This window comes from Tamandua tetradactyla, chromosome 1 (genome assembly GCF_023851605.1).
Source record: "Tamandua tetradactyla isolate mTamTet1 chromosome 1, mTamTet1.pri, whole genome shotgun sequence".
NCBI classification, from domain to species: Eukaryota; Metazoa; Chordata; class Mammalia; order Pilosa; family Myrmecophagidae; genus Tamandua; species Tamandua tetradactyla.
In genome coordinates this window covers 126,371,266-126,381,889 of record NC_135327.1, presented here as the reverse complement: position 1 = coordinate 126,381,889, position 10,624 = coordinate 126,371,266, and the positions used below count along the sequence as shown (strand labels likewise).

Below are 10,624 nucleotides of genomic sequence, written 5' to 3'. Positions count from 1 at the left end.
CTTTTAAAAGGGGAGAATTTATTAAGTTGCAAGTTTACAGTTCTAAGGCCATGAAAATGTCCAATTAAAACAAGTCTATAAAAATGTCCAAATTAAGGCACAAACAAGAGGTTACCTTTACTCAAGAAAGGTCAATGAAGTTCAGGGTTACTTTCCCAACTGGTAAGGCAGATGGCGAACATGGCGATGTCTGCTAGCTTTCTCTCCAGGCTTCTCCAGGCATCTCAAAAGATCTCGGGCTTTATGGTCCCTCGTGGCTCTCGTGGCTCTGTTACTCTCAAGCTTTTTCCAGAATGTTTCCTCTTTTTTTTTTTTTTAAAGGAAAGACAGAGAGAAGGAAGGAAGGATAGAAGGAAGGAAGGAAGGAAGAAAGGGAAACATCTTTTTAAACATTTTCTTGTTTTATTGTATTTTGTTTTTCCGTTTTTTGTTACATGGGCTGGGGCCGGGAATCGAACCGAGGTCCTCCGGCATAGCAGGCAAGCACTTTGCCCGCTGAGCCACCGCGGCCCGCCCATGTTTCCTCTTTTAAAGAATTCCAGTAAACTAATCAAGACCCACCTGGATTGAGTGGGGTCACATCTCCCTCTAATCAAAGGCTAATACCCACAACTGGGTGTGTCGCATCTCTGTGGAGATAATATAATCAAGTTTCCAACCTATAATACTGAATGGGGCTTAAAAGAAATGGCCTCCTCCACAAGATGGATCAGGATCAAAACATATCTTTTCTAGAGTACATAATCATTTCACACGGGCACAACGTTTTCATATTTTTGTGATAAAAAGCAAATAAAGAGACAATGACAATTAAATGCAATACATGATCCTGGATGGGATCTAATATTGGAGGTGAAAAGGTCCAAAAGGACATTACTGGGCATATGGCAAATGGAAATATAGACTGAAAGCTGTATATCAATTTATCAAATTTTTTGACCTTGATAATTGTACTTAAGTTATTACATAAGAGAATATCCTTGCTCTTAGGAAATGTATTTAGAAATATTTAAGGAGCATGATACATGCAACCTACTCTCAAATATTTAAAAAATAGATAGACAGATAGATACATAGATACATAGATAGATAGATAGGTAGGTAGATAGATAGATAGATAGATAGATAGATAGATAGATAGATAGATAGATAGAATGATACAGCAAATGCAGCAAAATATCAAAATATGGGGGCTGAGGATTATGTTGGAGTTCTCTGTATAGGTTTTGTATTATTTTTGCAATTGTCCTGTAAGTTTGAAATTATTTCAAAATAATGTTAAGGGAGATAAAAAGCAGGGTTTCACAAACTGGTCCAGTATTTATAACAGACATTGCTCATGCACACACAAAAAAAGGTTCAGTGCTCAAAGCAAATTTGGGAATTTGATAGAAATAGGTTAAGTATATTTACTGAAGAAAGTCTCTGAGACTTTAATCCATTTATATGCAATGTGAATCTCTAAAATAAGACTTTATCTCAAGACTTGTCATTTTCAACATAATTCATACCCATTTTATTTGTAAAAAAAAGTGTGAATTTTATTTGTGACTTTTTACTAATTTACCTACCCCACTGTTCTGATTTGAAACTGTTGTGTACCCCAGAAAAGCCATTTTTTTTCAATAGTGATCCAATCTTGTGGGGCCAGACCTATTGTTTAGAGTGGAACCTTTGATCAGATTGTTTCCTTGGAGACTGACCCACTCAATTTTGGGTGTGCCTTTTGATTAGATTACTTCCATGGAGATGTAATGCCCCCAATTGTGGTTGTGATCTTTTTGATTAGATGGAAATGTGTATCCACCCATTCAAAGTGGGTCTTGATTAGTTTACAGGACTCCTTTAAAAGGGGACAGATTTTGCATAAAACACAGTTACTTCAGAGCCAAAAGAGATGCAGAAATTCAGAGATGCCTGGCATGCCGACAGAGAGAGCAGATGCCTAGGCACAGAGATCCGGAGATGCAGAGCCCAGCAGAAGTCCTCAGGTGCCTTCCCATGAGATGCTAAGTAAGCCAGAAACCAGAGTTGTGTCCCAAAGCAGCTAAGTGAAGGCCCACAGATGCTTATAGGGGAAACCACTGGCATCAGAAGCTGGAAGCAACAGAACTGGGAACAAGGACCAGCAGATGCCAGCCATGTGCATTCCCCTGTGACAGACATTGGCCTTTCTTGAGTCAAGGCAGCTTTACCTGGATGTCTTAGTTTGGACATTTTTATGGCCTTAGAACATTAAGCTTGTTCTATAATTGAAATTAATAAATTCCCTTTTTAAAAGCCATTCCATTTCTAGCATATTGCGTTCTGGCAGCATTTAGCAAACTAAAACACTCACCAAAATACAAATTCTGTCAGGACAGAAAACCATATCTGTCTTCCATTGTTCCTATTGCCTCATCCAGAGCACATGGTAGAAGTTCAAAAAGCAGTGAATAAATTAGTTGGGGGAGAATCAGGGAGGACTAGTGCTTAAAGTTACACACTTTGGGAACTACCACTGTAAAGTTATTCAGCTGTATAATAACTTCAAGGAAAAACTGTGTTAACACCCCTAGGCCACTAGAGATCCATTTAATAAATTTTTGCAGTGCTTCAGTGGAATCAATTACTACTTCAGGGAACTGCAGAGAGCTTTTCAAGAGAATACCTCATGACCTGGAAGAGTCTTGCAAAAATCACTTTTATACTACGAAACTCTTAATGAGTAGTAAATTTCAGTTACCATGGGAATGAGCCAAAAGGAATCATTCTTTTCATCATTGCCAACAATTTTTTGGAACACATTTGATGACATGGGATTTTCTATCAAGAATATTAGTTTATTTTAATACTTTAAATATGAAAAACAGATATTACTTCTGGCAACTGCAAATTATTGGCTTGTTAGTTCACTTTTGAGAAAAGTGATTTCATATATTTCTTACTATTTTTGGACATGTTAAATAGGTTTTAAAAAATTTAAGATATATGGCTTAACTACAGATTCTATACAATAATTGAGGGTTTTAGGATAGTTAGAAAATGTTATATCTTTTAATAACCCCTTGTGAAAGTTTTATATATATACATATATATTTAAAGTAACACAGAAAAGCCACATACTTTTAAATTGCTGCTAAGATTGATAAATTTTCCCCGACTGGTCTTCCAGAAGTGTTAGAAGAAAACAGCGGCTGCTAATTTCATTATTTGACAGGAGTGCTAAAGTAGAAATAGTAAAAACCTAAATTAAATTTAGTGATTCCCCCCCCCCCCCAGTTACCAAAATGGAAAGTATTTGACCAGCTGTCAATGCCCTCACACCCTGACATATCACCAAAAGCTTAGCTTATCCTAAAGGTTAAACCTTAATAGTATTTGACAGTGGGAGGAGGGTACATTTCAAGTCCTTTACAAAGGTTCATTTATGTTAGGACTGCAAAGGGGAAAATACAGTGTGCCCAAAGATTGATCCAAGACCACCTTCTCGTTTTTTTCCTGGTGAACAAACTATCCGGTAGAAATCATTTTTAAACTTATGACGTATGAAAAATAAATCCCCTAAATTTGAGAAACTGAATTTATATTCGAGAATAAAGATGTCTTGCTTCATTTACTGACATGTTCTACACAAAGAAAAAAGAATATCTGACTGATAACCTGCTAAGAGACAATTTATGGAATCTCGGGGCTGAAGGTGCCTTACAGATCAATAATCTCTTTAACAATCAAGGTCTTTGTGGCTTCGGAGTTAAGTGGCTTTGCCTGGAACAATCTACTGACTTCCGGTCAAACCCTATTTCCCCCCCAAACCAAAGTTCACGCAGTATATGCCGGAGAGGTCAAAGTCAACAGAGTAACAACTGCCGTCGCCAGGCTGTAAGGGTCCCCTTGGCCGAGGGAGTTTTAAAATGTGGCTCATGGAAGGGCATTTCTGTATATTTTATTCCAAGGACACAGTGGATCCACAAGATATTTGGGGGGAGGAGAGGTGAGGGAAAGAACACCTACAAGAGAAAAACCAGTTTCTAAGAGGACGCCAGGAAATAGGAGTGGGGAGAAGGTGAGAATCCGGGAGTATGGTCAGAGGTGGTGGTGGTGGTGGTAGAAAATAATAGAAACAAAGTCTACAGCTAAAAGGGACCACATATCAAAAAAGCACTGGAGTGGAAAAGTGGGTTTGATTTTTTTTAGAACTGTCAAAAGGAGTCTCCGGGAGACCACCGAGGAGCCCTGCAGAGGCATGCCAGCGAAGGGCGTGTGCCCGGCTGCTCTCAGTCAGGGAGAGCGCAAACTGGAAGCGCAGACCCTTGCGGCCGGGGTACCCGGACCTCCCGCTGCACTGCTAGTTCCACCTCAACCCTCTCAGTCGGCCCCAACTTCCCCCACGCCCTCCCTAGACCCCCTCGGAGCTCCCCGACTCCTCCCACTGCGTTCCCAGGCCCCCTCCTCCCCGCACCCCAGCGCTCCGCGCCCTCCAGCGCGCAGCCCCTCGCGGCGCGTCACCACAGGACCGGCCTCCGCGCGCTTCCCTCCCTCCTCTTCTGCTTTACGCGATCCTGCCTGGGGAGGCCAGGAAGCAGCTTGAGCGCGGTCCCGCGGCAGCCACCCAGCTGCCGGCTGTCCGAGGCACAGTCTGTAGGCCCCGGAGCCAAGGCGGGCCCTTGGGGAGACGACGCGGAAACCGGAGAACTGCAAGACTCATCCCTGCCGGGCGCGGAGGTGAGCGGGTCGGGGAGACGCACAGGAGAGGTGGCGGCGGCGGCGGCGGAGTTAAGGGTCAAGATGCGGTTGGCGCCACGCTCTGCATCCATCCTCCCGGGATTCCGCGCCCTCTGCAGGCGTCCACCCTGAGCTGGCGGGGTCCCTAATCGTTTGGCACTTGAAATGGGGGTGGGGAGCGGGAGGGGTGAAGGAGGGCGTCCATTCCACCGATGTCTTCCCACTACTCCTTTTGGTCTACTCCCTGAGCTCCCGGAAACTCTTAAGGTTGGGCCCAGGAGAAGGGAAGAAGGTCAAGAGAGACATCGTCCCACGTATGATGTGCCCCAAAAGGAAAGGGCAGGCAGGTTACCTTCTTCTCCCTGATAATCTACACTTTGATATTTCTTTGAAAATCATTCAGCGCTGCTTTGCAGACAGGTAAGTATTTATGGTAGCTTTTGGTTTTTGCCCAGTAATGTGACAGTGGTGTGTTTGGGCCATTATGTGTTAGGAAGTAATTGGCCTCTTCTTTGAGTGTCCTAAATTATATTTGAGCCCTGTGTTCAGCCTCAGCCAAACTTGTTGAAAATTATGCCCTAAAAATCTTGCTCTTAAAATAGAGCAGAGATATAAAGAGGATTTTCGTCGACAGATTTCCATTCATTATCTCCCCACCCCATGGAGAAGGATTGGTGTCAGCTTTCACTCCTCGGGCAGTTAGTTTTTAGATGGAAAAACTTATTCCAGGCCATAGTTAATTATCCCTCATCAGTATAGGATCCAACTGAGAGAAATACGATTCCGACTCTCACCCCCACCTCCACCCTCATTACTTAGGCTCCACTCCCATTAACAGTTCCATTTCTGGGAACCGTTTTAGTTCTCTCCAAGCCCCCTCCTATCCGGCAGCCACCCGCTCCCACACACATTCGCCTTTTTATTTCTTCCTTGTATTGGTCTTTATTTTCCTCCTTCATTTAGTTTTTCCTTCTCTTAGGCTGTTTTTTAAAACTATGCATTTCTCCTTCTGTTGATCAAAAAAAAAGCCACTTAAAGAAGAAAAATACCCATCCTAGATATTTTACAAAACATTTAGAAATATAATAGGAACGACATATGCTGTCATTGGTACGACTGCACATTTCTGCCTCTTAGCTACAGTTAGTCTTTGGGGGGTGGGGGAATGGGATAGTATCAGTTATGACAAATGGAGCTAATTGTGCAGGGAGGATGTGAAAAGCTTTATCCAAGTAACTTTTTTATTTTACCGTCATAGAAAATGTGCTTGTAGTGAATGCAATAATGTTTTAATATTGAAAAAATAGCACAGATGGGAGCAAATCAAATTTTAGAGAAAGGATCATGAATGAGTTAGAAAAGTGAGAAAGACTATAGCTGCATCTATGATGAAGGACAACGCCAGGAGATTGGAAGATGCATTTAATCCCCACTTGGCCAGTGGTCATGACCTTGATATATCACCTGACTCCTCAATGCCCACAGGTCTTGGGCAGCAAAAAGAGGGGTCTGACCTCGAGACCTATTACATGTTTTGGTCCTAACATTTTTTTTGATGCATTGAATAATGAAAACAATATGTATTGCATTCTTAATTACCAAGTGGCAGACACTGTGCTAAGTAATGTGGAAACAATTACAAAGGAAACTTAAACAAGGTGCTGAAGGGGAAACAAACACTGGTGTGAATCATTCTACTAAAGAGACAAAAGGAAGAGCATGCACAAAGTTCTAAAGGTGGGAAATCGATTTATCTTTTCTACTCCAGGCACTAAAAGGACAGTGTGGCTGGACCATAGGGAGAGGAGTCCTGCAGGATGAAGCTAGAGAATGAGCAGGGGTTAGCTCTTTCAGGGACTTTCAGGTCATGGTCGGGAATGGACTTTATAGTTCTAAGAGCAGTAGGAAGCCATTGCTCTTAAGGAGGGGAGTGACATCATTTGATTTGCATTTTAAGATTATGTAATATGCTGTGTGGAGAATAGTTTGGAAAGGAAGCCAAGAAGTAAGTAGGGGAACCTGTTAGGAGATGTTTGCAGAATTCAAATGAGAAATGATAGACTCCTGGACTAGGCTGGTGACAATTGAGAGGCATTTAAGAAATATTTTAGAGAACAGGAATTGGTGGAGGATTTTATGTTGAGAGTGAGGGAAAGCAAGGACTGAAGAAAGACTCCCAGATCTCTGACTTGAGCCAATTGGTGGGTTCAGACTGGCCTTTGATAGATGAAGGTGGTGATCATCAATTTAGTGTGAAACTAAATGAGTTCACTTGTCTGCTTTTTTCCCAGCCTCTTCATCCACTTGGATGCAGATACAGAGAAAATGGATAGTCAGGTGCTTCAGGACTGGAGTTTTTCCCAGTAAATATTGATGGCAAGCTAGAGAGTTGAGGGTGTTTTCAAAGGAGTAACTATAAATATATACTATAGAGTCTGCATTGAGTAAAGAGGAAAAGGAAACCAGAAAGGAGATCAATGGATAATGAGAAAGTAATGGGGTCATTAGATCAGAGTTCTGATGTCTCTCTAGAGTTGTTAGTATAAATATTTGACTAAGAATTTTGTCTAAGAGATAGTGTTTAGAGATCTCTAGAAGGAGTGACTGTGATGGAGTGGAGGCTAAGATTCATTGCCTTTGATTAGTCAAGGAAACAAAGCCATGTGACTGAATGTTCATCGACTTGGATGATGAAGTACTGGTAAAGCTGATGCATGTTGGGTAGAGAGGAAGACCATGTATGTACTGGAACCAATGTCTCCAATAATAGGGAATAAATTAGAAATCAATAGATGTCAGCAGTGAGGACAGGGAGAGGGTATTATGATGTTCCAGAGCCTAAAGGGAGCTGGGTTTTTGCAGGAGAGAATAATGGTACAGATGTGGTATAACAAGATCCAGAAAATACCTTCCCCACCTTTTGGTCTTAGAGGATTATATTTTCTCAATAATCTATCCAAATAAAAATCTCTGAGGATAGCCTTTCATAGTAATTGTTGTCTACTATTTAATGCCCCAGATATTTATGTGTGAAACAAATTAGGTTCTATTTTTCAAAATTAATATAACTAAAAGCTGTCAGTCAGCTAGAGGCATATCAAGGAAATCCTTCTAACAACTGAAAATCTTCAGGAGGCCATGGAACTGATTACAATTGAATTATCATACTTCAGTAATAAACTCTCAAGTGTTAAATGCTTACAGCAAGTTAAATTGTCCATTCAAGGAAATTGTGGGCTTGGATTTTCAAGAAGCCCATGTGCTACTTAAGTCACACTTTTAGATCAAGCTCATAAGGTTGAAATGTTAAAGTATTAAATATAAAGTGGTGACGTTACCATAATTACATAGCTTTGGGACTCAGAAACAAAAGAATTTTAGTGTTGGAAAGGACCATGGGAGTTAAGTACAAAGCTGTGTTTTCCATTTAACAAAGGAAACTGAGACTAATATGAAAATCAAGGTGATTTCAGAAGCCTAGAACTGTCCAATTGCTCTGATACCATAAAAATAGAACTTTCTATAAATGACATAGTCTTTTCAATTATTTAATATGTAGTACCTATTCCTAACATCAAATGAAAAGGTAGAGAGATACCAGGAGCTTGCATAGTCAGTTCATGGCCCATGGGCATCATCACTTAAGAGCTTGTGAGAAATGCAGAATCTCAAGCACCACCCCAGACTTGCTGAATCAGAATCTTCATTCTGACAAGATCCCCCAGGTAATCATATTCATACTCAAGCTTGGCAAGTGCTGTTCTAGCTTTTCTAGAGATAGTTAGTCCATTTGCAAACTCTGTTCAAGTCTAGAGAACCGAGGAGACAAGCGCCTCGTAAGACAGAAAAGGCAGCACCAGTAGAACATTTTGAATTTTGAACATTCTGAAACAACAGGAACCAAGTGTGCTGTGTGATGGGATGACATATTTTAAAGAATGATATTGTTCTACCCAATAAGTGAAGAGAGGAAATTGCAAAATAGTGAGTGGGCCTTTGGAACGGAAAAGGACTGCATGTATATTCTTCAACTTCCTGCATTCAAGGGCAATTGCTATTCTTCCACTGGTGTTATTTTTCTTTATTACAAACAACAGTGTAGAAATAGATATAATTGAGGACCAAAAGGCCACATCTTCCGTCTTCAAACACCAAAATAATAATTAGATTGCTTCTTAGCCTCAGTCCTGTTAAGTACAAATCTGAGAGGCAGCGTGGGGGAAAGATCAGGTATCACTATGTTTTAAAGCTCCCCAGGCAATTCCATTGTGCAGCCAGGGCTGAGAACCAGGGCTTTAGTAGGTAATTCCAGACAACCATTGTGGGAGGAAGCAGCTCTGAGATTACTGTCCTGCCACTCCACTTACCAAAGCAGTGGAAGTCTCCAGCACTAAGAAAGCTCCAACTGAGTCAGGAAAACCGATCATGCTGTTGCAGTCCAGTGAGATTTTCAGAACATCAGTGGAGGTAATTTTTTTTTAAAGGAGTTTACCCTTGGCCAATATTCTTAAAATTTAAGTAACAACATTAATGTTGATGGAAATGTTCTAAAATTGGATTTTGGTGATGGTTCCACAGTTCTGTAAATGCACTAAAAGTCATTGGATTGTACATTTAATACGGGTGAATTTTGTTATATGCAAATTATACCTCAGTAAAGCTTTTTTAAAAGTTTCTGTACAAATATTTATACTTGTAAATTCACAATATCGATTAGATAACCAGAAAGCCAGTGCCAATTTTGTATCATTGGAACATCAGCACCCAGCTGAATGCCTGACAAGATGGAATTCAAGAAAATAATGGATGGATGAATGGATGGGATGGATAGGTAGATGGATGGGGTAGATGGGTAGATGGATGGGTTAGATGAGTTTATGGATGAGTATAGTTAACGATCTTTTGTTGTGAACTTTTTCCTAAATTGATGTCAATCCCCAGAGATCCCTAAATCTGATAGCATGCAGTGAGCACTGGTGCTGCAGACATTTGCAGCCTGTTATGTGGTGTGGTATTCAGTTGGGTAAATAGGTTTGTGTAAAGGCAAAAAAGCCAAACCTATCACAACAGACTGTTTATTTACAAGTGAGTTTCTTATTCACAAGTAAGTTACTACAACACAGTAAAACTTGTATTTGCTCCCAATAAACATAGAAAACCAAAATACTATCTGTAGCAAGGTTTCCAGTTGGGAAAATTATTTCAGCCCTGCCATGACTTACTTCTCCCAGCTTCATTTTAGACATACCCCTGGTCATGTTAACTTTCAGTGTTAAGAAAGACCAGGTACACACAGGGCATGTCATTCTGCTTGAGTCTACTTCTGAAGTAGACAGAAGGTACAGCATTCTTTTTTAACCTATACAGAGAAGAAAAATCTCTCTAATTTTGACTAAAGTCCTTGGGGAATAAAGTTGTTTTTTTTTTCACAACACCAGGATTAACATAGAACCACCATCTACTAACAAGAAAATTAGAGTGGGATATTTGATAATTCATCTCTAAAATGTATCCCTCCCCTTTAAGTATTCTTTAACCTAACCACAGACCTCTCCAGTTGCAAGGAACCTGCTCCTGGTTATTTACCTCCCCTCCCAAGAAAGGCTTTCCTCTAAAGAAGACCAATAAGATTTTAAAAAATTAAATATTGGGATGTATATAGGATTGTCAACTCAAACAACTATCATCTGTTACTATCTTTTGTAAATAAAAGGAGATTTTGAACTCAAAAGGCAAGGAAATCATAATCTCAAAATAGAGGACCAGTCTTTAAGTTGAATAATTTTATGAAAAGCTCCCTACTCTAGCCATATTTCTTGATTGTTGTAGTCCAGTGATAACCTAGATTTGGGAACCAGTGGCCTAGCCAAGTTTTAGACTGGGGTCATAGAAAGCCAAATAATTAGTTTTGGATCATTAT

At 40.4% G+C, this 10,624-nt stretch overlaps 1 protein-coding gene across 1 annotated transcript in view; it reads left to right on the top strand.

The window, feature by feature from the left end:
- Positions 1 to 4,583: 4,583 nt before the first annotated feature.
- The window catches only part of STEAP2 (STEAP2 metalloreductase), a 23,450-nt gene continuing 17,409 nt past the window's right edge, over positions 4,584 to 10,624 (top strand). The window contains exon 1 of the mRNA XM_077131378.1: positions 4,584 to 4,704. The gene's annotated coding sequence lies outside the window, so the exon portion shown is untranslated. The remainder of the gene's footprint in view (positions 4,705 to 10,624) is intronic.